A 20,298-nucleotide genomic window follows, 5' to 3' on the forward strand; every position below is an offset into this window, starting at 1 on the left:
TGCTGTTCAAGTATCAGTTCAAGTCTCTGCTTTCAGTTCTTTTGCGTATGAGTGGAATTGCTGGATCATATGGTAATTTTATGTTTAATAGTATCTCTACTTTTAAAGCCCCTCAGGTGATTCCAGTGTGCAGACAAGGTTGTGAACTTCTGCCTTAGAGCTTGTAACCTCTGAAGAATCTGTACCTTCTCATTCCAAAGGTGGGGGCCGCGGGGTGGGGGGGGGGTGGGTCAAGCAGCACGTGGGCTGCTGAATGGATTTAGTCACAAAACAGGAGCTTAAGAACAATGTTAAGAGTACAGAGAAAGTCTTTCTACCTTTTCCCTCAAGCCTTTGAAAAGAATTCTCTGCAGCCCTTTATTGAACATTTCTATCAGCCTTCCAGGAGAGCAACTGTCAAAGAATATTTTAAATTTCATTATATGTACAGCTCTAAAATATTAACTCAATCTGTAGAATTTTATAAAAATGTACTGGATTGGAAAATGACACAAAAATAATATCCACTGGTTTTCTTTTATAATATCACCCAACTAAAGTGACACAATTTGGAGTAGCGTAGTTATTAAAATGCAGCCGCGTGCTGGCATGAGTGTCACTTATACTTAAAAGGAAAGTAATTTTACATGATTTGCTCTCTTATTTGTTGTCCTGGTGATACCAGGAGATCTGTGGATTCAGTGACTTCATTATATGGTCTTGTTCCTTCTACCATACCACTTTAAATGAAGACTGGAAGCTTTTCGAATCCTTTTTCCCAGGGGAATTTATGAAATGTCAAAATGGTCACATCAGCCACTTGGATTAGCCTGGGAATGAAGACTTAATTTAGTCATGGGAATAGAACAGGGATATTTCCTTGAAGTTCTTTCACCCTCCTGGTCTTTCTCCTCTGAAAACATTCCATTATGCTGTATCATTGTCCAAATAGGAACACGTACAACTGAACTCAATTTATCAAAGATATCATTTAGGGCTCTTCATGTTCCAAGCGGTAGGAAACCCAACTTAAGTGCTTAAACACTGAAGGGAGGTAACGAGTTCATGTAATCTAACAGCTGTCGGGTGGGCTTCAGATGAAACTTGATCCAAAAGTTCAAACAATGTCACCAAGTTTTCACTTCCCTCTGTCTCTCTGTCCTAGAACGCACAGTGTCGGCTTCATTCTCAGGTGCCTACCCTGCAGGTCTGAACTCTCCCTTTCTGCTAGCTAAAGACCTGCCATAGTTCTGCTTCTTCCATCCTTACACCACACTGTCCTGGGGGAGTCATGAGTGTCTCCTCTGGTAAAGCTAGCAGAGGCACCAATCTCATCCAAAAAGCATGGCTGACAATGGAAAGGAGGTGTTTTCCCATATGACAGTCAACATTGTTTTTAGGAAAAGGGAAGAATCCATTCTGAGCAGCAAACAGCATGTGTCTACTGTAGCAGGAGTGTTCTGACCAATGCAGAGCAGAGTATGACTCTTACTTCCCTTGTTCTAGAGCAGAGTTATCCAACAGAACTTTCTGCAATGATGGAAATATTCTATTCAATGCTGTCTAATACCGCAGTCACCTAACCACATTTGACTACTGAACACTTGAAGTGTGGCTGATGTGACTGAGGCACTCAGTTTTTTATATTATTTAAATTAAACTTAATTTAAATAGTCACAAGTGGCTAAGGGCTGCCATATTGTGCAGTGCAGTTCTAAAAACTTAACTTCCATTAAAGCAACTGAAGATCACATTTCTTTTTTTGGCAGGCACATAGTATTATTTATAGTACATAATGGAGCTTATTATCAACAAAATTCCAGAACTTTTTTTTCTGTTTATGAGGCCACTGAGTCATGTCTTTGCCATTCTGTACATTTGTAATTAATTATTTAGACCTAAGTGCAACAGTTTACATTTACTCCAGATTGAATTATCAGGGTATCCCCAACCTTAAAGAAATTTTTTATCCTGACTTTTTATCCATGATATTACTTAGTCTACCAACCTTATGTTGGTCTCTATCATGAAGGGGATCTATCCTAGAGCAGGTTTGGGTTTTTTTGTTTGTTTGTTTGTTTTTAAACTTGCAGATTAGAAATGGCCTTTAAGAATCTATGACACTTCTGCAATTACATGTAGATTTTTGTGTGCTTCTGTTTATGTTTTTTCTCTTTCTTTTTTCTTTATCTGTAGGGAAAGAGCCCAATACCCTCATTATATTTTCAAATCTTAAAACTCAATAATTAGTATCTTTGCACAAATTATTAAGCCAAGGCAGAAACCTGTAGCCTACTGTTAAAAATGGCCCTCTAGTTTAACAACAGTGTTTGCCCCAAGCTCTGTCTCTGGCTATTTTTTAGAGTCTTAGCTACCCTGCTCTGTGCCATAACTGCTGCCAACCATGAGGCAAAGCCACAAAAATCAGAAATTAAGTTTTGACTTGCTTCAAAATCTTCCAACTGTTATTCACTCTCTAGAGCCCTTAGGTAGGTGTTTTTGTATTTTGTATTTTCTCCACATTTTATAGTTTATGTGTAAGAGGGTCATTCTTAAATATCATTATATATATTATTATCTTACCTTATTCATTCTTATATACACAGACAGCATTTATTTAACCAGACCTACATTAATGAACATTTAGAACTTTACCTTTTTTTTTTTTTTTTTTTTTTTTGGCCAGTGCAGTCTTTACTGCTGTGAACTTACTATCCTAATTTGTGCCTTTCTGCCTTTCTGAGCACAAGTCCAAGGAGATAGTGAGTAGTGGAAGTGTGGCTTATAGAGTATGTACATTAAGGTTATAATATATGGTAGCTGAAAGTCTGGAGACATTATTTTATCACAAATTATATCATTGCATCAACAAACTATTTTGTATGTATTAATATACATAATAAATGTCCAAAATATATCACATGAATCAAATGTGCTAAAATGTTTTCAGACATGGCAGCCACCTCCAGACACTACCAAAATGTCTATGAGTGTTAAATACTTTATATATAAGTAACCAAGGGAACACTGAATTTTTTTTTTCTCTAGAAGATCTGAAGAAGAGGCAATTCTAACTATCTGCAGTAGGTTAAAGATGGTCACTAAAAGCCATGGGGCCACAGAAACTAGAGGCAGATGGGCAATACCAAGTACGCTTAGCTATATCGGTGCCCTAGCTCTCATCTTAAAATGGGGCTCAGAATAAGGAGCAAGGAAGTTTGCATGAATGAAAAGGAGCCTGATCTCAACTGCCCACCCCCTAATGTAGGCCAGCCCTGCTCTAAACAAATAGCAGACTTTTCAAAGAGCAAATGTTAAGGATTATTAAACCTTCGTTTTTTAATTTCCATTTTGATTCACAAATCACAGGAGGCTATGATCTTATTTTATGATTCCTTTTTTCCCATGCAGCATAAAATGAGCAACCTGACATTTATTAGCTGGTAAAGGTAGAGTTTTTCTATATGGCGTTAAATATTCTTTTTCATGATGGTGTTTTACTTTACAAATGGCAAATAGATCATGATGTGACCTGTGTAGAAATGTTTTCAAAGGAGGTTTGAGAATTCTGAAAAATTCTCCTTATTGTATAATGGGTTGAAATCCCGCTATCATGTCTGACACACTCTTTGCTGGCACCACTCACTGTATTTATAAGAGAAAGTTAAGTGAACATGGGAAAAGACTTGGTGCTTCCACCTCATATTCAGAAAAGTTAATTTTCTAATGAATTCTAAGAACACAAAGATCCATTGCTATGACTTTTTCATATTTTTTTTCAATCAGGTGTTCATTTATGAAATACTTACTGAACATCCATGTTGTGCTAAGTGTCAGTCTAAACCCTGCGGGGAATACAAACATGAAATATCCTACACCACCTTACAGCAGTGTCCCACTTAGTTTCTTGCCCAGTATAGTTTCAGATGCTAGGTTCTTTATGTAGGTCAAAGTGAAGGTATCAATATTTTAAAAGAAATACAGTTTGCACCCTCCTGGAGTTTACAGTCTAGTAGAGAACATAAATGTGAAGCAAAAAATTACAAGTGTGTGAATTCACAGTGAACTGAAAGTTCTAACCTTGCTTTTTAACTTACAATCAGCTGAATTATTCCCTCCCTCTCCACCAGACAGCCAACATCCAATATAAATGAGCTCCTTGCTTTTCAATTCCTCCCTTCATTTCATTCTTTCTCCTACCTTATTTCATTCTCCCTTCCATGTAATATTTATTTATGGAGTGTCTCCCACGTGCACAGCGCTGTGTTAGAGCAGGAAGTGTCAATGTAAATAAGACACATCGTGAGAGAGGAGCTATGTCCACTGGTGCTCTTCTCATAGCATCTGATGGTCCAAAGGCAGGTTTTCCCCTCATAGCTCCCACATGTAATCATGCATTTTCCTTCTCTCATCAGTCCTAAGAATGCCCAGGGCTGTAAATCAGAAGGTTGTCCCATGGCAAACAATTTACTGAGATTTGCGAATAACTGGACAGTATTTCCCATGGAATGAAGGCAGGCTAAATGGCCAAAGTTTACTGAAGCTCTTCATACATTGCTTAAGACTAGAATTCAGAGTCAACTGCCTGGGGTTGCTTTCACTCCATCCTTCCATCCAAGAACCACAGAGATGAAGTAAATTAGCCACAGGAATAGGGATTTCTTCCAGGCTGGAGATATTACAATCCTTTTCTGAATATAAGAGTTGGCTTAAAAAGGGAGCATTCACTACTGAGGGGATAACCATGAAGAGGTCTTGTGGTTATAATAGTTTTATGATTATTTTGGATCTCTGTAAAGACTCCTGTGTTTGAGTAACTGATTCCCCACTGGAGAGAATCACACAAACATTCCTTAACATTAGTCTGTGGCTTTGTTAGACAAAATTCAAAGAGCTCTGTGTCCATTCCAGTCCCCAGTCATACCCCAAATCTGTCATTCACATGACTGTGGATTCTTTCAGAATTAGACTCTGGGTCTTCTGTATTTTTTAAAAATTACATATGCAAAAATAGTCTAGGGGAAGTCTATACTATGTGTTGAAAATAAGCTATTTAGGGAGGGTGAGAGGGAGGGAGATGCAAGAGGGAAGAGATACGGGGACATATGTATATGTATAACTGATTCACTTTGTTATAAAGCAGAAACTAACACACCATTGTAAAGCAACTATACTCTAATAAAGATGTTAAAAAAAAAGACATTTAAGTCAGATTGCTATCTTCCAAAAACATATAGATAAGGAGGTGATATTTGTTCATTAAAATGCACATATACATATATATACATACCTACATACCTACACATACATACATATATGAAGAAACAAACAAGTTGGAAAATATTTACCCTTTTCTTCTATCATCTATCAGTTGATGAGGACATATTGTCTAAGCACCTATATCTTGGGGGAAGTCTACCCTATATGTTGAAAAGAAAAGATGTTTAAGACAGATCGCAGTTTACCAAAAGCCTTTAGATGAAGATATATATATATATACACATACACACACACATATATATATATATATATATATATGTGTGTATGTGTATATATATATATATATATATATGAACATTCATAGCAGCTTTACTTTGGTACTAGAATGAAAACACCAGATTTCCATTTGTAGGAGAATGGAAAAAGTGTGATATAATTATAAAATGGAGTGCTCCTCAGCAATTTAAAGGAATGAACCACTGCTACACATAGCCACATGGATAAATCGCCAAAACATTTTTTCTGAGCAAAAGAATTCAGATACAGAAGAATATATATTGATTGGTTCCACTGACGTTCTAGGACAGGCAAAGCTAATCTATGATTATAACTCAGAGAAGGATGTGTTTCTGGGGTGACTGGACGGTAGGAGGGTTTAACTTGGATAAAGCACAATGCAGCTTTCTGGAATGATGGAAATATTCTGTGTCTTGATAGTGATATGGTTTACATCAATGAATTCATGTGTTAAAACTGATCAAATTACATACCTCAGTGTATACTTCATTTTACTGTATGATTATTATACCTCAAAGATGTTTATATAAAAGAAAAAATATATAAAATATTTTAAAAATAAAAATATAGATACCCAATGTCACTTATGCATAAAAACCACAAAAATCTATATATTTCTACTGATACAAATATGTCTATGTGTATAATTTAAAGCAGTATTTTGACTTAAAAGAATCTGACTTAGTAGCTTAGCTGTTCCTGATTCAGCACTAATAATAACTAACAGTAGCATTATATCGTTTATATTTTATGACAGCCTTTATAAAGTGCCTTATTTTATTTGCCCAATTTGACACATAAAGCCACTGAGTATTTGAGAGTAACAGGACTTGCCCAGGGACATATCACTGTTGAGCAGTAAAGCTGGAACTTGAACCTATGTCCATATTTCTCCAGAATTTGAACCTTTAACTACTGCATTACACTTCTCTCCACAGAAAGGCCACAGGCATTCTCTAGGGATCCCTGGGTCTGTCTAGGACCTCAGACAATCTCTCCAGGCACTTTCCCTGTCCTCCATCCTTGCTTTCTTCTAGGGCTTCCAGTAGCTAGCCTATCACCTTATATCTGGTTCTAACCTTCCTACCCAGCTCTTTCAGACAGATGCTTCATTTAGAATATCTCCTTGGCTTTTGCCTTTCGTTTTATGTTTAGATATTGCCTTTTAGCTCCAACTTGGTTAAACATTCTGCAGCCCTCAGGCTCATCCTTCCCCACCAGTGCAAAACACCCCGGCCCTCAGGACACTCACCTAAGTCTAGAACCCTGCACCCAGATTTTCCAGGACGGGACTCTGGATAATTTCTCTCACCTTGTAAATGAAGCCTTATCCAGAGTGGAAATACTGAACAAGTCTCCTTGCTGAATTTGTTTAATGAGACTAGACATCTACTTCCTTTCTACCAAGAAACTCTAAATTATTTTTTAAGCAATGGGATGGAGATAATTTTACTATTCACAGCACAAAATTCAAATGTGCTGGCTCTAAGGAAAAGCAGTCTTTATCAGAGTTTTAAACATCTGACTTGCAGATTCTGAAAATTCAACCACTTTATGTTTTCCAAAATTCAAAAATTATTTCGAAAGCTAAGGCTAGATCTGGCAAGAAAGCAAGAGAAATAAGTAATAGGTTAGAATGTAAAACAAACAACCTTTCAGCAAGCTATGCCTTTTAACCCCGGGAAATACTCTGGTGCCTTGGAGAACACAGGTCAATGTATCGGTCTTCCACTTTATTAAATGATTAGTATTAAAAAATAACTCTGAGCAAGCAACAAAACACAGCACAGTGTTTTCTACAAATAAAATTTAATTTGCTATCTCAAGAGCTGCTGGCTTTTATCGCTGAAGATTGGAGCATGGTACTTTCAGGGAGAAAGTTTTTTTATTTTTTTATCTAGTTTGGAGGAAACAGGGCCAACATCAGTTCCAAATATTTTATTTCAAACATAAAGCACAGAACCAATACTAATAAACAACAGGCTCTTATGCCAACATTGGTGCATGTTTCTGTTATTGCATTATATTCCATAAGAGTTATTGTGCATAATTAAATAGAAAAAAACCCTTGAACTTGGAATTATAAAACCGTCACCACAAACCAACAATTCCACTTGATGTGTATTAAGTCATTAAATTTATTAGAAAAAAAAGGAGGTGGGGAAAATTTTTTTTTCCTTGTAAATCATTAAAAATGCATGAGGGTTGAAAGCGTAGCAAACAGCCCATACGTTTGCCTAGGGAACTACTGCAGAAGAAGGCACTGCAACTCAGAACAGAAAATGAGGTTTTCTTGAAACTAGAATGGCCTGTTATCAAAATGACAACCACAAGGGCTATTAGGAAGAAAGGACTTATAATGTAAATGTTGGTCCCCGTGTCCTGGATAAAGAATGTCTGGGGTGTGGGGAGGCTGGCCATGGTCTAAAGAGTCCCACAGTTGAACAGTTCACGTGAATGGGCTGCCCTGGGGTCTGCGAAAGGCAAGATCCAGAAAACACATGATAAGTTGGCACCTAGCTTCCGGACAAGGGTCAGCCCAGTGTGCACCACAACCACACCAATAGCTGAGACAATGGTTTTGCAACCAGTTATTTCGGCATAAGAAATTATGTCAGTCTAGTCATTTGGAGGATTACCACAACTCATGTCACAATCCAGTCTGTGTCAGCACCATGAGTTTTCTCTGAAAAGCTTTTTCTTAATGTGTTATAACTGGGAAGCATTAATGAAATGGGCAGGAGTAGAGAGAAAGGGATTAAAGTTGCCAGGGACAGACACCCATTCAAACTGGCTTAGATAAAAACACATCCTTACTGAAGGGAAAGCCAAGGGCATCCAAAGATTGGACACTGAGTTAGTTAGACCACTTAGGAACCTGTATTGGAAAGTGGGGTACAGAGTCTCCTCCATCGGCCTCATGGAGTTACACTGAACCTTCTGGGAGAAGGGGCTATAAGGAAATAGAGTACATTTCTATTTTCTCTGGTGCTAGCTGGATATCTGCTCTGTTTTTCTTAATCCATGTCAGCTCTTTTTTTTACTGATGGCTTTGTTGCTCCTTACTAATTTAGGTGTGTATGTGGTGTTCAATGCCATGACCCAATGCTGACCCCAGCTTTACAAGACATCCCATCTAACTGACTGCATCTTTCTCTTCTGGTACTTTTTTTTTTTTTCTTTTAATTAAAGGGAACTTCTTGGCTTGGTCAGGTCATAGATTTATTCCTGGTCCAATCAGTAGTGGCCAGAAGAACTGATAAGCTTCCCAATCACCAGGGTGGGAACAGAGTCTCTGAGAAGGGGATGAGGACACAGCAAACAAAATAACTAGACCATCCACAACCATACAACTATATGCTTAGCCCTTGAGTAGTCAGGAATTGAACCCACAGAAACTATATGCTATCACAGGATTATATATGTATATCTCCTAAATGATTGCTGTAGTTCTCCAATTCTAATTTTTCACACTTTAATACTTTTCAAACTGAGATGTAGATTGCAATCAACCTATACATTTAATACAGTGTTTTTTTCCCCTTCACATAATAGCTGCTATTAAATTGATGATGTGTCATAAGTTCAAGTTTCTCCCAAAACTGAGGAAACATGGAAAGCGTGATTCTACTGGCTCATAGTTTTGTTAAAAGCGAAAAATCAAATCTCTTTGTATAAAATTACTATTAAGCACCATCTTCCTAATTGCTCTGTTTTTGTCTCACTTTCGTTTGAAAGATGACAATTTCATCATTTCAACAGGTAATTCCCCAATCCCATCATGTTACCCTGTCCTCTGATATCATGCGTAAATCATCTCTCCCTGGATTAACTCATTATTCCAATTAAAGCCCTTGATATATGTCTGAGACATGCCCTTATTTGTGACAGAGCCATAAAAATGTGTTGCTTTAATTTCTTCAATAAATCAGTTTCTCTATTCCATTCCCTTAATTATGTGCTGTTTTTCTCTGGAATCGCTCCAATGTCTAGGATTTTTTTTTTTTCACCTAGAAGTGTTTCCAAAATTTAAATAAGGGATGCCAATATAGCCTGACAACCCTAACCTTCCTCTTTTGTGATGTTTCCTTACAAGCAGTTCTGAGTGAGGACTTCCCCCTTGCCAGATAATTCAACAAAAAACTAAACTACATTCATCCACCGTGCTTACTCGTAGGGCATTTGCCCAACAGTCAAGACAGGCCATTGGGGATTATTTTCACACAGAGAACTAATCTTTCACTTTCTTTTGCAATGGAATTTCCTCTGACTATTTTCTAATTTGGGAGTTATTTATTGAGCCTGGAAGTTAGCAGCAGATGCTATATACTGGCATCATCAGGAAGTGGGATGATGTGATAGAAAGACCACTCTCCCTCAACATAGTTTTAGTTCAGGTTGTGACATGGACAGAACACCTGACTTTAGGAAAGGAGTTAACATCTCTGGCCTAGTAAATGGCTAAGAAGATGAGCAGGACTAGGTGATTCCTAAGATTCCTTCAGCTCTAACATCCCAGAGTATCGTTTCTTAATAATCCAGTTAATATTTTTCTGAGTTCTCATAGGCTTAAAATCATACCAAGTCCTGGGCCCATACCTGTAATACCTCACCAACCCTGCATTCATTAAAAATAGTCTGCACCTGTCAGGAAGATACCATCCAGGCGCTTTCAAAGTCCCACCCCCTACCAGATGTGCATGCACGCGCACGCGCACACACACATATACATTTTACTTTGGAAGAGAACCTTTAGGGAATCCTGTCCTATCGGAGTTCAGCTCTTTATCTTTTTTCCCTGATGGATACACACACAAAAAGAAATGATGTCCTCGTCCTTCACTGTGATGAAGATTGCACACTGCCTTCCCCTCCGATAACCTAAAGAAGGAATGATTTATCTGGAATGATTTATGCTATTTTCCAACAATCTGATTATAAAGCTGGTTAATACAACATAAACTTGCCTAATAGACCATGGCCTGTCCTTCAAACTCCTTTTTGTGTTTTTGTTGTAGGACATCCTTTCTTTAGGCCCATCCCCTTGATATGCAACAGCCATACCTGGACTGAATTGTCATCATTATGCGACCTCGCCCTGGTTTTGAAATTTGGAACCCCTATTTATCTGGATTCTGGGTTCATTTCAGATCACAATGCCGCTTGTTAAATGAAGAAGTCACTGCCAAACTTAAGTAGACGTGATACCAAGTCCTTTAATCACCTAAGAGGCAATCCCTCATGACCTGCTGAATCATGCAGTGTTTGTTATACACAGATTACTGGAGAAATCCCTAATTGGCCTTTTGTCAATAGTTATTTTTGCAAGGTCTTCATTACTTTCTAATTGACCAAATTTATTTTCTTCATTTCTCTCATTAAGACAGGTTTAGAAGTAACCTCAATTATGTAGCTTTTCTAATGGCATTCTTCTTCCAGGCATGCCCTCATTTCTAAATAGGCATTTATTCTACGCTCATTGTCTGTTTGTGCACCTATCTATCTATCTACCTATCTAATCTATCTATGTAGGTCTAATTGATTTTGAAAAGTCACCAGTAGTTGGATGTCTAGATTTACAGCCTTTGGTGTGAATAACGTTGGTCTCAGTAGCATCTCCCCATCCCCAAGTACAATATGCACTGAATGACTTGCCTGGGTTAGCAGGAACCCCAGCCCTTCCATTTCCCGACCATTCTACGATGAAGTCGTTGTTGATCTGTCTTGCCCAGTGAAGCCAGAACTCTGATGTGTCTTCCTCAACCTAAAGAACTCCCCCACTGCTGCAAAGCGCGGTTGTTCCAGAATGAACTATACCCCATGGGGCTCCAGGTGCTCTGTCCTTGCCAATGCAAGTCCAATAGGTCTTCAATGCTACGTTTGGTTAGTTCCATGGCAAAACTGCTCTGGGGTCCCGAATTACAGTTTGTAATTTACAGTTTGTATTACAGTTTGTAATACAATACAGTTTTTATCTGTGCGTGTGTATGTGTTTTAGTTCACTGAAAAAGCTGCTTCCCAAGGCTCAATGCTGCACCCAGAAGATCCCAATCAGGGCAGGTTCCAGGGTCTTCTGCCTCTTGGGCACAGAAGAGCCATCCCCTTCTTTGTAACAAGGGGCTAAAGTCGTCCTAGATCCATGTATTTCGAACCTCAGAATTGTTTATTTCAGGAGTTTTGAGGCCTCTCCTCTACCCAGTGAGCTGGCCAAAGCCACTCAGCCTACTCCAACAGATCCAGACAGTTTAGGATTTTAGGAAAAAGGAGAAGGGGCTCAGTCCTGACTCTCTCAGAAGGTTCCCGGGCTCCTATGCAAATGTCCCGCCCTCCTCCTTTGCCCTTGAGCAGCCATAGTGTCTTTAGCCAGATACCTCAGTACACCCTCTAAATGTTCTCCACAGACATTAAAGCATTTGCTAATGTCTTCTTTCAGCATTTCCCTCGGAGGCTCTATCCACACCTGACTGACCAATTTAACTGTCTGCTTGGCTGGCAAACTTGGCCCACCAAACACAGGGAGGGTGTGCGTGTTTTTCATTGCATAAACTGCTTTTACTGTTTTTTACTGGCTTGACCAGTCAAGCAGATGAAAAGAAGTTACACGTGCTTTTAAAAAATTAAACCGTTTTTGGCACTTTGACCAGTGGTTTGATGAAACCTAACTGATTTTTACTCGACTTTGACACAAGTTAAAGCTTAAATTTTCTTTCACTTATGGGCCTCCTCTCCTTACTAAGCGTAACCCACAGGACTAGTCCAGCTAGTAATGATTCTCCATTTGTCAGTTTTCTCATGAGCTACTTGGGCATAAAATCTGATGCTGCCTACTCACGGCTTGAGATCAAGGCCTTTGAATACAGTTGGACGCAGGGGTCCCTATCCTGGCTTTGCCCCTCACTAGCTACATTATCTCTGGCAAATTACTTCACCTTCTTTGTGCCTTAACACTCAACTGTGAAATGGGCACATTAAGAGAATCTGCTTGATAGAACTGTTGTGAGGAATCAAGTAGATAATGCATGAAATATCACAGTAAACAATAAATGGTAATGACAGCTAAGTTTATAGAGCATTTTCTATGAATCAAGCCCTGTGCTAAGAGCCGCTAAGATTATCACATCCTTTGCTATCTATTATTTGTCCAAGTTATTTAAATTCCACAAATATTTGGTCATGACTCTGTAATGAGGGCTTTTGTGGACTCAAGGATTAGCAAGATAACATCCCATGATCAATTGGTTTATATTCTTAAAAAAAGGACTAAGACAAAGACACAAAAAAAGCATGTTAAGTGGTGAGTTCAAGAGAGATCTACAGGGACTTCCCTGGTGGCGCAGTGGTTAAGAATCCACCTGCCAATGCAGTGGACACAGGTTCGAGCCCTGGTCCGGGAAGATCCCACATGCCGCAGAGCAACTAAACCTGTGCACCACAACTACTGAGCCTGCGCTCTAGAGCCCACGAGCCACAACTACTGAGCCCATGTGCCACAACTACTGAAGCCCGCGTGCCTAGAGTTCGTGCTCCACAACAAGAGAAGCCACCACAATAAGAAGCCCACGCACTGCAATGAAGAGTAGCCCTCACTTGCCACAACTAGAGAAAGCCCACACACAGCAACGAAGACCCAATGCAGCCAAATAAATAAATTAAAAAAAACAAAAAAAAGATCTACAGAGTGCTAGGAGGGCATATAACAAGGGGAGATTACTCCTCTAGGGGCATAGGTGATATTAAGAAGCCTTCTTGAAGGAAGAAGTATTTAATGATGGGTTTGTTTAAACAGGCAATAGTAAAAATAAGAAGACATGAGCAATAATGATAGCAGCTAGCACTTACAGAGTGTGTCTTGCATGCCAGACACTGTGATAAGCAGATGACTTACAGTCTCATTTAACCGACCCCATGAATTAAGTATTATTTATCACACACACACACCCATTTTATTCACAAGGCTGAGGAAAGTTAAATAACTTTCCCAAGAATACATATCTCGTAAGGTGGAGTCAGGATTTGGATCCAGAGCCTGTGTCCCTGTGGAGAGACTGCTTTCTGGTAGTAGGGAAGGAGGTGACCGCACAACTGGCAGGACGAGTTCACACACACATAAAAGAGGGGGCTGCAACCGTGCTCAAGGAACATTGAGTACTTGCGCTGGGCTACAGGAGTGATGAGAGAAGGGCAGGAGTAGGAGATAAGGAGGAGAACGTCAGTTGAAGTGCCCCGCAGAAAGAGACGGCCTTTAGGTACATCGCAAGGGCAGGAAGTCACACAGTCAGAGATGCACTTGAGGAAGACTGATTTGGAAAGGAACTTCACTAAGGCTGAACTGACAACACTTGGTGACTGGCTGGGTTCAAGGAGATGAAGGTGAGGCAGGAGCTGAAAACAATTCCCAAATTTTTCACTGGGACATAATGGTGGGGAAAGTATGTCGATAATGATGGCGTCAATCACATGTAAGATTTTGCCTTTCACTCCTGCTCTTCCCAAATTGCTTAAATGTGAGGATTCACTATCCTTTTCTCTCACTGAAGAAAGTTAAGATTCCTCAGAGAATCTCCCTATGGAACTGGGGAAGGGGAGATGCTTTCCCATGTCCTTTCAGGAAAGCACACATCCATGCAGCTTCCCTAACCACAAGCATAGCACACATTATGGTGACTGGATCCTTGCCAGGAAGGGGGATAGAAGTAAGGTAGAAATGCTAGGGACCAGAACTTGAAATCTCTCCTTGTCACTTCTAATTTACATCACTTTAGGCCAAGTCACTGATTTCTGTGCACAAAATTATCTAATTTAATCCCATTAACCACTCCATGAGGCAAGCAGGGTTAATCCCATTTTACAGAGTCAGTAAACTGAGGTTCAGAGAAATTAAGTAATTTACCAGTGATACAGCTGGAGTTCAAGCTCAGAAGTGTGGGAGTTATCAGTTCATTGAAATCTCAAAAAAAGTAACATTCATTTCTTTCTAGTAATCAGAATCTCTATTTTAAGTATTCTGAAATATCATATACACCTTCTTGGATGACCTTCCTTCCAGTTTTTCCTCACCTTTTAACACAGAAGTTTCCAGAGCAACTTTCCCAAACATCTTAGGTTTTGCTGAAAGAGGCTCTTGCATAATTCCAACCCCAGCCAAACTCCCTTAATGATGTTATTTCACACCATATGCATTGAGGTTGGCCTGAGTCAGCCATTTTTTTCACTTGTGATTTTTTTTTTCTCCCCCTGCCCCCTTCTTTTCCAGTCAATATTCATTTTAAATGCAAGAAGCCAGCCTCCTTTTCAGCTGACAAGCTGGTTGTTCACACGTCTTTCAGCTGCATAACTGACAAGTGCCTACTTAGGTGTGGGGCTGACTCTAAACATTCAAGAAAGAAATATTCAAGAGAGAAAAGGCAGAGGAAGCCAGCAATTTGCTGAGCAAAGGATGTGGTGATCATTAGAGCCCAAGTGATCCTCAAATGCTATTCTGAAAAAGCCTCTTGATTAGGAAAGGTGAGATTGGCAGCCTTCAAGCCTCCCATCTCCAGCCCCTGTGTGCTCTTTCCTGGCTGTTTCCTGGAGTGAAAAGAATCTGCTCACGGGGGGCAACGAGAGCCCCTCTTCCAGATGCACTTCATCCAGCCCTCATCCTACTGCTCCTGGTCCCTCCTAGGGGATTTAGTAACTCCCGCTTTCTGGGAAAATTGCCTGCCTGGTGGTATTTCAACCCTGGCTGCACATTTGAATTACCTGGGACCTTTGAAAAATGCCAGTACCTTAGTCCCACTCAAGACTAGTTAAATTAGTGAGGCACCTGTACAGGTGAGCAGAGGTTGGCTAACTACAGCCCATGAGCAAAACCCAGTCCCTGCCTGTCTTTGTAAATAAAAGTTTTATTGGAACAGAGCCATGCTTATTCGTTTACTTGTTGTCTAGGGCTGCTTTTGCACTACAACAACAAAGCTGACACAGAATCCACGTCTCTTAAACCCTGAAATATTGGATTGGTCAAAAAGTTCGTTGGGGTTTTTCCGTAAGATCTTACGGAATATACACTCTCTGACCTTTCACAGAAAAAGTTTGCCAATTCAAGACCTGCCATAATCTTAGGTTTTTCATAAGCAGTTTTATTTTAATACTTACATTTTTATTTTAATATCTATTAGAAAAAGATAAAACTGCCAAATCTGTGTTTTTGCAGATTTTTTGTTGTTGTTGTTGAAGATAAACTAAAGAAGATATATAAGAAAAACTTTGAGTTAATTTAAGGAAAAATACTAAAATACAAAAGGAAAATATGATGGTATGCAAAATTCTGATATTTGAGAAACACAGACTCACTGGGCACCAAAATTTTGATTTCTGTATTTCTCTGGTTCTAAGAAATCCTGGCCTAAGAGAGGTTTTTTAACAAGTATACTTTTAACTTATTCTCTATTTGAGTCTTAAAAAAGTTTGGAGCAGAAATTAACCAGGTAACAATAATGACTTTCCACTCATACATATGAAGAAAAGCTACAGATGAACCTTTTTTTTTAATATCTTTATTGGAGTATAATTGCTTTACAATGTTGTGTTAGTTTCTGCTGTATAACAAAGTGAATCAGCTACATGCATATGTATATCCCCATATCCCCTCCCTCTTGCGTCTCCCTCCCACCATCCTTATCCCACCCCTCTAGGTGGTCGCAGCACCAAGCTGATCTCCCTGTGCTATGCAGCTGCTTCCCACTAGCTATCTATTTTACATTTCGTAGTGTATATATGTCCATGCCACTCTCTTACTTCGTCCCAGCTTACCCTTCCCCCTCCCCGTGTCCTCAAGTCCATTCTCTACGTCTGTGTCTTTATTCCTGTCCTGCCCCTAGGTTCATCAGAACCTTATTATTATTTTTTTTTTAGATTCCATATATATGTGTTAGCATACGGTATTTGTTTTTCTCTTTCTGACTTACTTCACTCTGTGTGACAGACTCTAGGTCCACGCACCTCACTACAAATAACTCAATTTCATTTCTTTTTATGGCTGAGTAATATTCCATTGTATATATGTACCACATCTTCTTTATCCATTACTCTGATAATGGACATTTAGGTTGCTTCCATGTCCTGGCTATTGTAAATAGAGCTGCAATGAACATTGTGGTACCTGACTCTTTTTGAATTATGGTTTTCTCTGGGTATATGCCCAGTACTGGGATTGCTGGGTCATATGGTAGTTCTAGTTTTAGATTTTTAAGGAACCTCCATAGTGTTCTCCATAGTGGCTGTATCAATTTACATTCCCACCAACAGTGCAAGAGGGTTCCCTTACCTCCACACCCTCTCCAGCATTTATTGTTTGTAGATTTTTTGATGGCCATTCTGACTGGTGTGAGGTGATACCTCATTGTAGTTCTGATGTGCATTTCTCTAGTGATTTGTGATGTTGAGCATCTTTTCCTGTGTTTCTTGGCAATCTGTATATCTTCTTTGAAGAAATGTCTATTTAGGTCTTCTGCCCATTTTTGGATTGGGTTGTTTGTTTTTTTGATATTGAGCTGCTTGTATATTTTGGACATTAATCCTCTGTCAGTTGCTTCATTTGCAAATATTTTCTCCCATTCTGAGGGTTGTCTTTTCATCTTTTTTATGGTTTCCTTTGCTGTGCAAAAGCTGTTAAGTTTCATGAAGTCCCATTTGTTTATCTTTGTTTTTATTTCCATTTCTCTAGGAGATGGGTCAAAAAGGATCTTGCTGTGATTTATGTCATAGAGTGTTCTGCTTATGTTTTCCTCTAAGAGTTTTATAGTGTCTGGCCTTACATTTAGGTCTTTAATCCATTTGGAGTTTATTTTTTTGTATGTTGTTAGGGAGTGTACTAATTTCATTCGTTTACATGTAGCTGTCCAGTTTTCCCAGCACCACTTATTGAAGAGGCAGTCTTTTCTCCGTTGTATATTCTTGCCTCCTTTAGCAAAGATAAAGTGACCATATATGCGTTGATTTTTCTCTGGGCTTTCTATCCTGTTCCATTGATCTATATTTCTGTTTTTGTGCCAGTACCATACTGTCTTGATTACTGTAGCTTTGTAGTATAGTCTAAAGTGAGGGAGCCTGATTCCTCCAGCTCCATTTTTCTTAAGATTGCTTTGGCTATTCGGGGTCTTTAGTGTTTCCATACAAATTGTGAAATTTTTTGTTCTAGTTCTGTGAAAAATGCCACTGGTAGTTTGATAGGGATTGCATGGAATCTGTAGATTGCTTCGGGTAGTATAGTTATTTCCACAATGTTGATTCTTCCAATCCAAGAACATGGTATATCTCTCCATTTGTTTGTATCATCTTTAATTTCTTTCATCAGTGTCTTACAGTGTTCTGCATAGAGGTCTTTTGTCTCCTTAGGTAGGTTTATTCCTAGGTATTTATTCTTTTTGTTGCAATGGTAAATGGGAGTGTTTCCTTAATTTCTCTTTCAGATTTTTCATCATTAGTGTATAGGAATGCAAGAGACTTCTGTGCATTAATTTTGTAGCCTGCTACTTTACCAGATTCATTGATTAGCTCTAGTAGTTTTCTGGTAGCATCTTTAGGATTCTCTATGTATAGTGTCATGTCATCCGCAAACAGTGACAGTTTTACTTCTTCTTTTCTGCTTTGGATTCCTTTTAATTTTTTTTTTCTTCTCTGATTGCTGTGGCTAAAACTTCCAAAACTATGATGAATAACAGTGGTGAGAGTGGGCAACCTTGTCTTGTTCCTGACCTTAGAGGAAATGGTTTCAGCTTTTCACCATTGAGAACAATGCTGGCTGTGAGTTTGTTGTATATGGTCTTTATTATGTTGAGGTAGGTTCCCTGTATGCTTACTTTTTGGAGAGTTTTTATCATAAATTGGTGTTGAATTTTTTTGAAAGCTTTTTCTGCATCTACTGAAATGATCATATGGTTTTTATCCTTCAATTTGTGAATATGGTGTATCACATTGATTGATTTGTGTATATTGAAGAATCCTTGCATTCCTGGCGTAAACCCCACAATCATGGTGTATTATCCTTTTAATGTGCTGTTGGATTCTGTTTCTACTATTCTGTTGAGGATTTCTGCACCTATGTTCATCAGAGATATTGGCCTGTAGTTTTCTTTTTTTGTGACATCTTTGTCTAGTTTTGGTATCAGGGTGATGGTGGCCTCATAGAATGAGTTTGGGAGTGTTCCTCCCTCTGCTATATTTTGGAAGAGTTTGAGAAGGATAGGTGTTAGCTCTTCTCTAAATGTCTGATAGAATTTGCCTGTGAAGCCATCTGGTCCTGGGCTTTTGTTTGTTGGAAGATTTTTAATCACAGTTTCAATTTCAGTGCTTGTGACTGGTCTGTTTATATTTTCTATTTCTTCCTGGTTCAGTCTGGGAAGGTTGTGCTTTTCTAAGAATTTGTCCATTTCTTCCAGGTTGTCCATTTTATTGGCATATAGTTTCTTGTAATAATCTCTCATGATCCTTTGTATTTCTGCAGTGTCAGTTGTTACTTCTTTTTCATTTCTAATTCTGTTGATTTCAGTCTTCTCCCTTTTTTTCTTGATGAGTCTGGCTAATGGTTTATCAATTTTGTTTATCTTCTCAAAGAACCAGCTTTTAGATTTATTGACCTTTGCTACTGTTTCCTTCATTTCTTTTTCATTTATTTCTGATCTGATCTTTATGATTTCTTTCCTTCTGCTAACTTTGGGGTTTTTTTGTTCTTCTTTCTCTAATTGCTTTAGGTGTAAGGTTAGCTTGTTTATTTGAGATGTTTCTTGTTTCTTGAGGTAGGATTGCATTGCTATAAACTTGCCTTAGAACTGCTTTTGCTGCATCCCATAGGTTTTGGGTCACCGTGTTTTCACTGTCATTTGTTTCTAGGTGGTTTTTGATTTCCTCTTTGATTTCTTCAGTGATCTCTTGGTTATTTACTAGTGTATTGTTTAGCTTCCACGTGTTTGTATTTTTTACATTTTTTTTCCTGTAATTGATATCTAGTCTCATAGCATTGTGGTCAGAAAAGATACTTGATACGATTTCAATTTTCTTAAATTTACCAAGGCTTGATGTGTGACCCAAGATATGATATATCCTGGAGAATGTTCCATGAGCACTTGAGAAGAAAGTGTATTCTGTTGGTTTTAGATGGAATATCCTATAAATATCAATTAAGTCCATCTTGTTTAATGTGTCATTTAAAGCTTGTGTTTCCTTATTTATTTTCATTTTGGATGATCTGTCCATTGGTGAAAGAGGGATGTTAAAGTCCCCTACTATGATTGTGTTACTGTCGATTTCCCCTTTTATGGCTGTTAGCATTTGCCTTATGTATTGAGGTGCTCCTATGTTGAGTGCATAAATATTTACAATTGTTATATCTTCTTCTTGGATTGATCCATTGATTATTATGTAGTATCTTTCTTTGTCTCTTGTAATAGTCTTTAAAGTCTATTTTGTCTGATATGAGTATTGCTACTCCAGCCTTCTTTTCATTTCCATTTGCATGGAATATCTTTTTCCATCCCCACTTTCAGTCTCTATGTGTCCCTAGGTCTGAAGTGGGTCTCTTGTAGACAGCATATATATGGGTCTTGTTTTTGTATCCATTCAGCCAGTCTATATCTTTTGGTTGGTGCCTTTAATCCATTTACATTTAAGGTACTTATCTATATGTATGTTCCTATTACCATTTTCTCAATTGTTTTCCGTTTGTTTTTGTAGGTCTTTTCCTTCTCTTGTGTTTCCTGCCTAGAGAAGTTCCTTTAGCATTTGTTGTAGAGCTGGTTTGGTGGTGCTGAATTCTCTTAACTTTTG

General features: G+C 38.6%; 1 long non-coding RNA gene across 1 annotated transcript in view; it reads right to left on the bottom strand.

The window, feature by feature from the left end:
• LOC309656958 overlaps window positions 1-20,298 on the bottom strand; it is a 600,722-nt gene that overhangs the window by 117,699 nt on the left and 462,725 nt on the right. The window lies entirely within an intron of this gene.

The sequence above is a fragment of the Balaenoptera physalus genome, assembly GCF_965194825.1.
Source record: "Balaenoptera physalus genome assembly, chromosome: 3".
In the NCBI taxonomy this organism is placed as follows: Eukaryota; Metazoa; Chordata; class Mammalia; order Artiodactyla; family Balaenopteridae; genus Balaenoptera; species Balaenoptera physalus.